At 37.8% G+C, this 12,636-nt stretch overlaps 1 protein-coding gene across 5 annotated transcripts in view; it reads right to left on the reverse strand.

Annotated features, from left to right (window-relative positions):
- LOC113234090 (protein ultraspiracle homolog) overlaps positions 1-12,636 on the reverse strand; it is a 61,562-nt gene that overhangs the window by 20,813 nt on the left and 28,113 nt on the right. The window lies entirely within an intron of this gene.

The following is a 12,636-nucleotide window of genomic DNA, read 5'->3' on the forward strand; positions in this document are numbered from 1 at the left end:
ATTTGCAGGAGATGAAAGCCAAGTTTACATTAATGATCACTTAATTCCCGAAACTAAGAAATTACTAACAAGAGTGAAGGAAGTAGCCAAAAAGAAGAATTACTGCTATGTGTGGGTGAAGTATTGCAAGATACATATACGAAAAAATGACACATCGCCTACTCATATAATCTCTAATGAAAGTGATTTAAACAAGATTGTCTAAAATGTGTCCTAGCATGTATTCACAATCATATTTTTAAATTAGGCATCTTTTTAAATAATTTTTCAATGTATTATGACGCGGTAAAGAGTATTTGCCCGTCCATTTTTATTTTTATTTTAATTTTAGAATCCTTGCAACAACATATCACTTGCTTACCTACCTATCGGGCGCACGGCTTTTGTTTGCCGCTCCTGCTAAACTTGAGTAAATTGAATCTGACATCTAGTATATTGCTCGCACGCACCAATTTTACATTATATCACGTTCTCACTTGCACTCACGCACGAACTGCTACCAACCGAACTGTTTGTCACAATGATATTATACATGTAAAAAATGCATTATTTTTTGTAAAGATGAAAGTTTATCTTAATAACTTGACAATTACGTACTTATATAGTCCAAAAGATCAACTTAGCCTATGTTTACTTGTTTGCACAATTATATTTAATCTCCCACTGTATCGCGTTCTCGCCTGCACTCACGCACAAACTGTATACGCTGACTACTTTGATGCTCTAAGCGCTGACATAACTATTTGTTGCGTAGTATTTAATACTATGGTAACGTTATATCATAATAAACTAGTCATTTCGCACATTTATTGTATAGAAACTTCATTAAACATTAGGGGTAAACTTAGATTATTTTTATTCAATAATTTCACTGTATTTAATGTCCAATGGCTAATTCTAAACCTTTAAGTATTTATTATCAGAATGCGCGGGGCCTTCGCACTAAAACATCAACTTTTTTTCGTAATATCTGTCTAAATTCATACGATATTATAGCTATAACTGAATCCTGGCTTCTGGATGGTATTTTGGATACAGAAATTGTGGATGAGCGGTACATAGTTTTTAGGCGAGACCGTGAGTACTCAGTAACCGGCCAATCCCTGGGAGGAGGTGTACTAATCGCGGTTCACCGTGCACTGACTGTCACTCCGCAGCTAACCTTCCATTCGAGTGCTGAGGATGTGTGGGTAACTATTACTTTTAAAAATCAAGGCGCGAGGCCGGTGAAGCTCCACCTATGTGTACTGTATTTGTGTGAACAGCGCTTGGGTTTTTCATTCTCCCAACAATTGTCTTATTTTTGGTCGTCAGTTGGTGACATTATGCTGGGTTCTCCCAATGATAAATATTTAATAGTCGGTGATTTTAACCTTAGTGGAATCGAATGGAATCCCTCGACGGTTGGCGATTATTTTTTTTGACCCTAATAATCTCAGTTCTAATGACGAGATATTGATTGTTGATGAAATTAATTTATTAAATCTTAAACAATATAACGGTATTAAAAACTGGTATGGACGTATTTTGGATCTTGTTTTGAGTAACGATACCGCTGTTGTTCGTGATTGTAGTTCCGAGGCACTTGTACCGATAGACCGCCATCACGGTGCTTTGGTAATTGAAGTTGATTACGCTGATGTAGCTAAGTTGAATAACGCCCCACATAAAAAGTTTTTGTACAACCGAGCTGACTATAAATCTATCAATACTGAAATTCTAAAAATTGACTGGATCCAGGTTTTTTCCTCTAAATCTCTGGACGACTGCGTTGAATATTTTTATAGGACTATGGATGTGCTTCGTGACAATTACATTCCGGTGAAAATAATAACAAGCAAGTCTCATCCAAAATGGTACTCTCCAGCCTTAATAAAAATTCTAAAGGAGAAATCTAAGTACCATCATAAATTTAAAACTTATGGAAATAGATCTGATGAGGAGTCTTTCAAAATGTTACGTAAACGAGCTAGAATCGTAGAAAAAGATTGTTATGCTGCCTATATTAAGTCCGTTGAAAATTCTATTAGCAATAATCCAAAACATTTCTGGTCCTTTATTAAATCAAAGTCGAAATCTAATGCTATACCGTCCAGCATGAATAGCGGTGACCATTTGTTTAATTCAGGGGAAACTATCTGTAATGCTTTCTCCTCATATTTTTATTCTACCTTTCTTACTGCAACAGATAATGGTACTGCTGGGTTGCCGGATCTATATGACTCCTCACTAGTCACTACTTCTTGTGTCTCTGACATATCTAAAATAATATTTAGTCCTGCTGACGTTGAAAAACTGTTAGCGAATTTGGATGCTTCGAAGTCAGCGGGTCCCGATAATATGCCTGGTGCATTTTTGATTGGTTGTGCTAAATCGCTTGGCTTACCTCTCTATCTTCTATTCAAACGCTCAATTGATGAGCATTCAGTACCAATGATCTGGAAGCGTGCTTATATAACTCCTGTACACAAGAGGGGTCCAAAACAGGACATTACTAACTATAGGCCGATCTCTAAGCTTTGTATTGTAGCTAAAGTGTTTGAAAAGATTGTGTACAATCAGCTATACGTAGCTTTGAGTCGATACTTTAGTCCGTCGCAGCATGGTTTCCTTAAAGGTCGTTGCACTGTTTCTAATCTGGCACTACTTATTAACTTTGTAACTGATGCAATGAGTGAGGGATTTCAGGTTGACGTCGTTTACACGGACTACAGCAAGGCCTTCGATCGAATCAGGCATTCTATCCTTTTGCGAAAACTTGCCAATATTGGCATTAGGGGTGATTTACTCAGATGGTTCTCTTCGTACATCCATAACCGGTCACAAGCAGTTGTTATCAACAATTATATCTCCAGCTGGGTAACTGTTCCTAGTGGTGTCCCTCAAGGATCATTACTGGGGCCGCTTCTATTTGTGGTCTTTGTGAATGACGTTGGTCTGTCCCTTCGCTCATCTCAATTGTTGTGTTTCGCGGATGACATGAAAATCTACGCTAAAATAACCAGTGTATCTGATGCGGAAAATTTACAGGCCGATCTTGTTCGCCTTGAAGATTATTGTGTGTGCAGTGAGTTGGACCTGAATACCTCAAAATGTAGTGTCGTCACTTTTAGCCGGAAACGGAACGCCATCCATTTCGATTATGTCCTAAAAGGAAAAACATTGCAAAGGGTATCTACGGTGAGAGATCTTGGTGTTGTTCATGATTCCAAGCTGCTCTTTGACACGCACATTGATACTATAGTCACTAAAGCCACTAGGGCACTGGGATTTGTGATGCGTAGTTCACAAGACTTTAAGGATGCAAAAACACTCAAGATTTTATATTGTGCACTTGTGCGTAGTAGTTTGGAATACGCCTCACAAATCTGGAACCCAAGATACGGCACGTATATTTCGCGTATTGAAAGGGTACAGAAAAAATTTCTACGGTATTTGTGCTACAAAATTAATCAGCCATACCTCTCCTGTAATTATTTGGATATCTGTAAAAGGCACCATATTCTTCCCCTCCAGCTGCGACGTGAAATAGCAGACATTAGCTATCTCCTTAAGATTACTACCAACCTTATTGATTGCCCCGAACTTCTATCTGAGATTTCCATAGTGGTTCCAACAAAGCATCTTCGTACTATCACTACAATTCACTTGCCTGTCGCACTAACTAATTATAAACAAAATTCATTTATTTGGCGTGCAAGCAACTACTTTAACAAAATTTCAACCCTTTTTGATCTTGATCTTTTTAATACTAGCAGTGCGTCCGCAAGGAATATATTGTCGCGTTCGTTTTTTAACATTTAAGTTGTGCAAGTAGCAGTGGTAGCAAGTACTATTAAATATAAATATAAATTTGTTTGTATAACATGTATTTGTATATTATTATGTATTTGTTTGTAGTAGAATGAATTGTGTTTATGTATTTTTTGTACTGAGTTTTTCAATGTGTCAATTTTTATTACTTAAATATTTATCAGTAGGGAACTATTTGCTTTTCTACTATTAATATAATTTCTATTGTAATAGCACTTAAGCTGTTTGTACCCTCTAAGATAAAATAAATAAATACCCATCCCGAATATGTAAAAATAACACGACTATGTAAAAAAAAAATATTAAACATTTTTATTTAAAGAAAATACTGGCTCTAACATTTTGTATTACTCTGCGCGTGACACCGCGTTCGTCAAAACAAAATCTTCTGCGCATGTGCATTAGACACCCCCGCCACCACTCGTTGAAGGCCGCTTGCGCCGGCTACCCCAATCCCGCCCGCGCGTCCCGCCGTCCGCCGGGTTAGTTCGCTTACGCCCTTCTGTAAGTCAGGACGTTGTGATTTTGCGATTAAACGCACGCGCCGCCGCCGCGCCGATCTTTGTTTTCCGTGATACATCGGTCTATTCAACTGTGTAATTCCGTGGAGTGCAGTGACACATAACGATGCCTTATCACTACACAAATGAGGAGTATTGGGACATGATACGGTGTTATGTTATGGCAAATGATGTAGTTAGTGGTGCTAGGGACCTGTACCGTGAAATGTTCCCTAATCGGCGAGTTCCATCCTACACTTTAATGTTAGGACTCAATTTTCGTTTGAGGACTTTTGGGCAGTTCACTGTGCCCTCGCATGCTCAAGGGCGAGGAAGGGATCCGTATCCAGTGGACTTACAAGAAGCGATTTTTGAATACTTTGAGCATGACCCACGCCGGAGTACTCGAAATGCAGCAAGCCGATTCGGAGTGTCACAATGGACAGTGTGGAAACTCTTACACAGAGACGGTCTTCACCCGTACATTGTTAAGATTGCCGTAAATTTGTAAATTTAATCAAAATTAATTATTGTAAATAGGTATGATTCCATTTTTTAAATACGCCAAAAGTACCAAACCATGCTCATACCTACTAGCTTAGTTTGTGTTTTACAACTGCCTAAAATATTGTGTACTTTAAAAATTAATTTATCGTAGTTTAATTGGTATTTTTGCCTGTCCTAAGCCAAAATCAAAGTATGAAGGGAAAATGGAATTATTTTTAAAACATTTTAAGCGAGAGAGGCTTGACACGCGCTCGTAGCGCGGGGCGCGGCGCGGCGACGGGCCGTTCATTTTCCTAACAATCAGCTGTTCGTAGAGTAGCTCAAACGAACAGAGTATTAGTATTTGTAAAATGGTACGATATATTTTTTTTATAATGTTTTGGGGCGATATTTTTACATATTCGGGGTGGGTATCAGCTACTCATTCGCCACTTTAAATATTTATTTCGTTCAACCAGTCACCCTGTATATTGTAGATATGATAATTTACTTCAACGTGCGTTCAACTTTGAAAAAATGTAGGTATAATAGTATTCAAGTTTACCGCGTCGGATCGACACCGATCGTTTGTTCGTTCGATAAATATTCGCTGTTAAAGCAGTGCGGCCGTGTTCTAGGGTCGCACTGGTCGCCTGTGCCGAGAGCGACAAGTGTGGGCGTGTACGTGACGGGCGGTAGGTCGAAAAGCAACATTTTTTTTTAAATTTCATCATTTTGTGTTTTTTGACCAAAATTGTTTGAACAATGGATTGTTAGAAATTTTGGTTTTTATTCAGTCATAAAGTCATAAAACACGATCGTGCTTGTCAGGATGGAAATGAATAGATTAGTTTTTTCTTAAATTTCGTTGACAAATCTTAGTTAGGTGAATCTGACCTTGAACTTTGAGAACAGGAGGTAGAAAGTGATAGAAACTCTTCATTGTCATGTTCTAGCTCCTCTATCAGCTCAGAAGAAATCGAACCTAAACCTGGATTTAATGCTCTCATATCGTCTCCATCTAGTCGTCGTGGTAGTCTTCGCAGTTGTGGTAGGAGATCGAATATTCGCAGCCGTATATCTAATAAAGTCGTATATGTATCCAAAAACTCGAACAGCGGAAACTCTCACCTGCCTAGAGCAGCCCCATATCTTTCTACGTTAGTTTTGATTATAGTGACCCTCCCTATCGACTCTGAGGGTAAACGAGAACGGCACTATAACCTGTGCGCGCACTGGAACCTTATAAGTTCAGGTTCTGACCCTAGATCAGCCAGTGTACAGGGTTGTCACAGACCTCTGTCACTTGATTTCATTCGGTTCTTCGAGAGGCTAGTGCCTCGAGTGAGCCGCTCCGGGTGCACGTACAGTACCCTTCCTATTTTCCAGATAGGTACCGGAGCTGCAGGCACGCTCACTTCCCGTTGCGCATTGCACAATTAGCGGTTGTCACCGCCAAGCAGTCGACTCTGAGTCCACTACCAAATCTCCTCATTGGTGGTGGAGCTGTAAGGCACGGTCACTTTCCGACGCCAAAAAGAACGTCTCTCCCAATAATCTAAGCGGCTGGAGGGACCGGAGGATATCAAGCTTATGATGAACTAGCTCTCCGGGCTAGTGGTTGCGACAATGTCCGGACATAGCTTCCAACTTAAAGGGCAACTCACGTGTCCCACGCGTCTCCTCGCTTCAGGCCCTTAGCTAGCGGCCTCTCTACTAACACGAGCTAGCTGCTCACGAGGCAGACGTCCCGGCCACACCCAAACAGGGCAGACAAACATGTCCGTCTTTGCAGCTAACCACAAACCCCAGCGAGTCCATACCCAACTCCGGGTCCACCAGAGACCGGAGGCGGAGGAACCAGCCCAGATCAGTGGTTTTTCAGAGGGTCCCGAATTCTCCACAGCCACTTCTATCATTCAGTCTTGGTCGATCTTCTAACAGTACCCGTTCAAGTACCTGTGATGCTCACCAAAGTCGTGGTCGATCATCATCTATTCGAAGTCATACTTCTGTTCGGGAATGGTCACGATCAGAAAGGCGAAGTCGTTCGGCTGACGCACCGTCATCACATAGATCAAGGAAGTGGAGGCAAAATGCCATATGATGATAGGGATCAATTGTGGTAGATACCCATCTCGCCCAACGACTGGAACTTGCCGCCCGCCCTTTGATTATTTTCTTGAGTATTGACGACGAATCGATGAAAAAGATCTCGATTAGTTAGTATTTTGCGTTAATGAATAATTTATATTTTGTTATATTTCATGTGAAACACGTGATAAACTTCAAGTTTCATCCAAGGTCGACTTTTATTCAAAATTTTTTTTATTAAGTCACAAAAAACGCTAACGCTTTGGCTCACCCCGGACACTCCATACAACAGTCGAAAGTTATTTATCTGCTACTACAACATACAGCAAGGCGCTATTTGCACACGCGCAAATGTGTGCGTGAAGTGGCAGGGTTTTCCACCACTTTATCGGACTCTTACGTTACGTGGCCAGAGCGGCAACATACCGAAAATCCTAACGCGAATGTGTTATCTAATTCTATTAATAGAATCCTAATAATTACACATGTTCATTACGTATTTATATCGATATAATATTATGTATATCATTAATTCACTAACTAAAATAATATTGAAGATATATTTAAAAAATAATTTAAAAACACTTAAAATGTTACATTTTGGACAGATACCTATAAATAAGGTAATCAAAGTATTTGAAATTGCGTGGCCAAGTTTGTCATTACCTAGTTAATAATTAGGCATATTCGAGAACCCTTGTCTCATGATCACGAAGTTGTGGCGTCTTATTATATTGATATAATAAATCTGTATTATATGTATATTACTCTGCAATAAAGAAAACAATAACTGAATGTCTCAGACATAAGTTTTTTTTACTTGCTTCGTTTCATCTTTCAGAAAACGAAAGAATCTCCTCTCTTTATCCCGTTTAGATGATTATAAACACCCGTACACAGCACAATTTATAAATAGTAACGTAAAATGATGTTATGTATTAGCGTACAAATTTGTAAGGAATAAATGAAAACTAAATTCAAATATCAAAAAGTCTGAGCGCGAAAATGTCGCTGTCGTTCAATCAATGTGACCGTCAATGTGCGTGGCGTGGTGTGGTATCATCTCAAGCTAGGGAAGGGCGGAGTGTTCTTTTTTGTTCTCTGGCTTTGGTAGGATTCATGACGGGATGCCGTGATCGTGCGGGGGAGGTATTTGCAAGGGTTTTGGGAGAGGAGACTTTTTTGTATTTTTTTCTTTTTACTAACGGCATAAATGCTTAAAAAAATGCAACATCAACTCCAATCACAAAGAATAATTTTCTCGTGCTGAAAGGGCTATGGATTTTGTACGTCAACATTAAGCAAAAATTTTTTACACTCGTAAAATCTGAACGTATATTTCGCTTATACTTGAAATATTAAAACTATAAATTTGCAATGTAACTATATAAATTTAGTCTGTGGATTTAAATTCTGCAGTATTTTTAGAATTTGGAAATTATTTATTTTATACCTAATACATTGTGGGTGCACGCGTCCGTGCCTTTTATAACATTTTAGTTCGAGTTGTATTATGTAAGGAAGATTAGCAGGCAATCTGTTTAAAAAAAAAAAACAAAAACGGCGGCATTTGCAAAATACGTAAATGTTATGTTGTAAAGCGATATTTATTCATACATTAAATAAATTGTTGTAACTATTTCGCAAATGAGATGAAAACCACTGTATGTAGCACGGGCGGCAAAAATTACAAACTTCAAATCATTAAAGGCTCTTACTAAAAAAAACTTCTAACAACCGCCCTTAAATACACAATGTACTATTATGATGCCGATCGGAAGGATAAATACATAGCATCTTAATTTTAAGGTTTTTTTTAAATAAACCAAGTGTAGAGACGAAAAAGTCGTGCGCCTGGTGGTAAGCGACACGCCTATTCATAACAGTAGCAGTGTCACTCACGAGCTTTAAATCGCAAAGACCTCAGGGGCACTGCCACTGCGCTCGTTACCTCTGTTGAGACAAAGTTGACAAGTCCCACGTGCATGTAATTTTACCAGCACCCTTATTGTTCCAAATCGGAACGCAATAACGCTCACATTACTGCTTGGTGGCAGAAAAGTACTTTGAATATTGTAGATGGGATATTTTGCTTCATGGAGACATTATTTTAATTTTAAAAGTAAGTGATACCTATTGCATTCAAGACTCATCTGGGAATCGAACTAACCAAATGTGAAATGTATTTTTATGATGTCGATCTAAAGGGACAATTGTAAGGATTAATTCCTTTTAAGTAACATAGCATCTCAATTTAAAGGTCCCATAGCCGTGGGAGACCCTGTATATCTATGCTAGGAGTAAAAGTAAATGTTATAAAGATCGATTTGCATGGGGTTTGGTGATTTTAGAAAGTTGCAATTGTGTCTCGTATACAAAGGGATACGAAGTTGCCTAACTCCTGGATTTATCCCTTTGTCGCATTGTATCACACCTACTGGTAGATTTGGATCTACAAATCACAGACTGAAGGATGAATGCTTAAATAGAGATATAAATAACACTGCAATAAACAAGCATGAAACACGAATCAATTCAGCGTATTACATTTTATTTCAGAATAACGGATGTTGATGCGGGTATTCATAAAGTAAAAATATGCCGCCATAATATGTCGTCGTGGGCGATAATAATCATTGAGTCGCAGATATGTGCGTAATTCGCTCTCGCTACGCCCAGTGGCGTATTAATTCTCATTACCGCCCCGTAGTATTAAACTTAGCGCCCTCATTTCTTTGCATACAATTATGTACATCACGGAACAACATTATACAATCACAATTTCTAGGTACACAACAAAATAATATTTCATACAAGAATGATTTGATTTTTTAAATCGAAAAATTTTTTTCACAAATTTTTAAATAAGAGCTTTTGTTTCCGTCGCATGTATGTGTGTACAAAATTTTTGTTGCTGAATTGAAACTATATTGTCGCCCTGGACTCTAGCCCAATCAGATAAACGTAAATACCGCACTGCCTACGGCGGTGGCAGGTCGCCCGCGCCGGCGCCGTTAATGACATGATTACATTTAAAAACTTCGACACATGATGTCGCAAGAGCATTACCGAAGGATGTTAAGAAACTCAGTTTCGCCTCACCGTATACGAGGAGTGTATTTAATTTTAATGTTATTGAAATCGCAAGTGCTGTCTGTTTTTCTTGGAATCTCCCTATCACATTTAATTAGTCGATTTGCTTATGAGTCTGATGTTATTGAATAAAAATATATATCCTTGATAATTACCGCGATCAAACTATTTTGGCAAACAAATATATATATTCCTTGTTAAAAAATATTTGGTGACAAAAATCTTTCCCATTCACTATGCAAATTTGGCATGTGGAAACAAAATTGTTTTTGGCAAATTTTAAAATGACTTTTTATTTTTTATACTAAGTACGAGCCACTAGTTGAAATACAGTCTTTGTTGTTATAATATAGATAGACAATAACATTCATATTGCGCAATAATATAATATAGGTCATAATTGCACGGTGAGGTACTCCGTATCTCGAGATACACGAGAGATCCCTAGTTCGATTTCAGGATACTAGTTTAGGAAGTAATCTTTTTTAAATTGTTCCTAATCTGAGTCTCGTGGAGAGTTTGGGATTTATAGACAGTCAAAGTACGGGGATTTCCTTAGTTTCAGACCAGGTCATTGGCGAAAGTTCCAAGACAATGGGGACTGTTTTATTTGATCTTAAGTGGAGTTGGGCAGTACATCTACTTAGACCGGCTGATGGTCCCTGGAGTAAGGCTTTGACGGAATGATGGCCAAGGGCAGGCCTAAGAAATCCAATGGCTCGCTGCGCTGGGTCGACGACGAAGAGTCGTGGGCAAAACCTGGGCCAAAGACGCACAAGACCGGAAAGTTTGGCGGGAGCGAAAGGGGGCTTATATCCAAAAGTTGGTAATTCAGAGCTGAAAATAAATAAATATTGGCGTGATTGTGGCACATTCTTGATGTACTTATTTATATCATTAACAAATTAAAATAGAAAAGAATTTTTAGTAGCATTATTACAACTGAAAACATCATTCGAAGACATCAAAGCCGTGAATTTTTTAATAAAAATACACAAAGTTAGCTGTTTAATTTCTTCAAAGAATTTAATTCCTTTAAAGTCTTTATGATAGGTACCTGTTACAACAACAAATTTTGTTTTGTGGCGCGCCATTTTTACAGATGAATGATACAGAAGTAAATAAGCAACAATAAAAACTTTACTGCTCAGTACGATATTTTAACAAAGGTACAAAACTTGGGTACCTATAACAAAACAGGAATATTATGAATATGTGAGCAAAGATCTTATATATAAATTAAGACTTTATACAACAAAAAACCGTAACTGTAATAATTGTAATTTAGTAAGTAGCAGTAGAGCTCGTTGTGAAAGAGTTCGTCCAGGGAAGTACTACCGCCTTATTTCTGCCGCCAAGCAGTAATGCTCACATCACATTCCAATTATAACACAAAATTTATAGTCTTAAGTCAACTTCAAATTTAATAAAGTTCCTTGAAACTTACCTATTAGATAGAAAATACAACAATGTTAGTGAGAATGCACCTTACAGCATCATAGTCATCTATTAGTGTGTAATTTATGAAAATCCGACATTACGTGTAAGAGCATTATGCTATAAAAAATAACATTTCTCTACAGGTAAAATACCAAGTTAGATTGTTTAGAATGTATAAAAAGAATGTTCCTCGCTGTGTACAAAATCTTGGGTCTAGGCAAGTTATCAGATACTAGTAGTTTTACTCGACAATGCACTGCAATTTTTTTTATAGCATTGCAATTTTTATTTTATAGCAGATGCTACAAGTTCAATAATTGAACTTGTAGCATCAAGGTACTTACACGTTCTGCGTTCTGTAGTGTAAATAAATGACGCGTGTGCGAAACCTTGCCAAGTTCAAGATTTCGTACTAAGCAAGCAACAATTCTTATTTTTAACCTTTTAAACGATCGAGATAAGCAAAATACCTCGAAATGGTTCGTGTTATATAACACACGGGAATATGTCGGCGTTTTTTCAGGACGTTGGCTGATATACTACCCTGTGCCTATATAATAATTATCACAATATCATCATATACACTCAAAAATTCCACTTAGAATTTTAACCAGTTACGCCTCTTCGAAAATCCCGTACTTAGATTATACCTGGCCTCCTTCATGGAGTATTACATCTTCTGACTGTATTAATTTATTTATAAAATTACAAGATTAGGTCATTACAGAATGGTAGAGCGTTTTACAAAAAACGATGTAGTTAAAAATAAAGGCACTCGCCGTCTATTTATATACCGTATGTGCCAAAGAACATGTTATATACCTGCACGTATATCGTACGTATGTAAATAGTGGATAGAGCATAACGAGAATAGTTTCCATGATTACACGCCAACTAAAAGCAATATGTTATGTAAAATATAGAATTAAAATTTAATATGAAAACTAACATTTATTGCTATCTGTCACTTGTTATTTGTTTGCGCCTCGTATAATACAAAATTTTCAAAACTATAACACGCGAAACGACACATTGCAAGCTCAGGTCGCCAATTTGTCATTGTTGTCGTGTTTTCAAAAATAGTAGCCGCGACGCGCTCGCAATGTCTCATTTTATTATAGTGTTTGTACTTTGTAGAAAAACTAAGCTATCATACTAGCGTAGGCACGGTATAGCTGCGAGTGACTTTTTTTTATATATTACAATATCC

Source organism: Hyposmocoma kahamanoa, unplaced genomic scaffold, assembly GCF_003589595.1.
Source record: "Hyposmocoma kahamanoa isolate Upper Pololo Valley unplaced genomic scaffold, ASM358959v1 102, whole genome shotgun sequence".
In the NCBI taxonomy this organism is placed as follows: domain Eukaryota; kingdom Metazoa; phylum Arthropoda; class Insecta; order Lepidoptera; family Cosmopterigidae; genus Hyposmocoma; species Hyposmocoma kahamanoa.